This window comes from Chiloscyllium punctatum, chromosome 17, assembly GCF_047496795.1.
Source record: "Chiloscyllium punctatum isolate Juve2018m chromosome 17, sChiPun1.3, whole genome shotgun sequence".
NCBI lineage: Eukaryota > Metazoa > Chordata > Chondrichthyes > Orectolobiformes > Hemiscylliidae > Chiloscyllium > Chiloscyllium punctatum.
In genome coordinates this window covers 10,026,877-10,029,376 of record NC_092755.1, presented here as the reverse complement: position 1 = coordinate 10,029,376, position 2,500 = coordinate 10,026,877, and positions in this window count along the sequence as shown.

Genomic DNA, 2,500 nt, shown 5'->3' with positions numbered 1-2,500 from the left:
AGTGAGGGTGGGACACCTGCCCCCCCACACACACACACAGTGAGGGATGGACACTCCCACACACACACACAGTGAGGGAGGGACACTCCCATACACACAGAGTGAGGGAGGGACACTCCCACACACACACAATGAGGGAGGGACACTCCCACACACACACAGTAAGAAAGACACTCCCCCACACACACACACAGTGAGGGAGGGACACTCCCACACACACACACAGTGATGGAGGGACACTCCGACACACACACACACAGTGAGGGAGGGACACTCCGACACACACACACACAGTGAGGGATGGACACTCCCGCACACACACACAGTGAGGGAGGGACACTCCCACACACATACACACACACACAGTGAGGGAGGGACACTCACACACACACACACACACACACACACACACACACACACACACACAGTGAGGGAGAGACACTCCCACACACACACACACACACACACACACTCAGTGAGGGAGGGACACACCCACACACACACACACATTGAGACAGGGACACTCCCACACACACACACACACACACACACACACACACACACAGTGAGGGAGGGACACTCCCACACACACACACACAGTGAGAGAGGGACACTCCCACACACACACACACACACACACACACACACACACACACACACACAGTGAGGGAGGGACACTCCCACACACAAAAACAGTGAGGAGGACACTCGCACACACAAACACACACACACACAGTAAGGGAGGGACACTCCCACACACACACACACAGTGAGGGAGGGACACTCCCACACACACACACACACACACACACTCACACACACACACAGTGAGGGAGGGTCACTACCCCACACACACACAGTGCGGGGGGGACACTCCCACACACACACACACACACACAGTGCGGGGGGGACACTCCCACACACACACACACACACACACACACAGTGAGGGAGGGACACTCCCACACACACACACACACACAGTGAGGGAGGGACACTCACACACACACACACACGCACACACACAGTGAGGGAGGGAAACTCCCACACACACACACACACACACACACACATTGAGGGAGGGACGCTCACACACACACACACGCACACACACAGTGCGGGAGGGAAACTCCCACACACACACACAGTGAGGGAGGGACACTCCAACACACACACACACACACACACACACAGTGAGGGAGGGACACCTGCCCCCCCCACACACACACACACAGTGACGGATGGACACTCCCACACACACACACAGTGAGGGAGGGACACTCCCACACACACACACAGTAAGAAAGACACTCCCCCACACACACACACAGTGAGGGAGGGACACTCCGACACACACACACAGTGAGGGAGGGACACTCCGACACACACACACACAGTGAGGGATGGACACTCCCGCACACACACACAGTGAGGGAGGGACACTCCCACACACACACACAAAGTGAGGGAGGGACACTCACACACACACACACACACGCACACAGTGAGGGAGGGATACTCACACACACATACCCACACACACAGTGAGGGAGGGACACTCCCACACACACACACAATGAGGGAGGGACACTCCCACACACACACACAGTAAGAAAGACACTCCCCCACACACACACACAGTGAGGGAGGGACACTCCGACACACACACACAGTGAGGGAGGGACACTCCGACACACACACACACAGTGAGGGATGGACACTCCCGCACACACACACAGTGAGGGAGGGACACTCCCACACACACACACAAAGTGAGGGAGGGACACTCACACACACACACACACACACACACACACAGTGAGGGAGGGACACTCACACTCACATACCCACACACACAGTGAGGGAGGGACACTCCCACACACACACACAATGAGGGAGGGACACTCCCACACACACACACACACACAGACACCCACACACAGCGTTTGGGAGGGACACTCACTCACACACATACACACACACACACACACACACACACACAGTGAGGGAGTGACACTCCCACACACACACACAGTGAGGGAGGGACACTCCCACACACACACACATACACACACACACACACACACACAGTGAGGGAGGGACACTACCCCACACACACACAGTGCGGGGGGGACACTCCCACACACACACACACACACACAGTGCGCGGGGGACACTCACACACACACACACACACAGTGAGGGAGGGACACTCCCACACACACACACACACACACATTGAGGGAGGGATCCTCACACACACACACACACACACAAAACCACAGTGAGGGAGGGACACTCCCACATACACACACAGTGAGGGAGGGACACTCCCCCCCACACACACGCACAGTGAGGGAGGGACACTACCACACACACACACAGTGAGGGAGGGACACTCCAACACACACACACACAGTGAGGGAGGGACACCTTCCCCCACATACACTCACACAGTGAGGGATGGACACTCCCACACACAAAAACAGTGAGGGAGGGA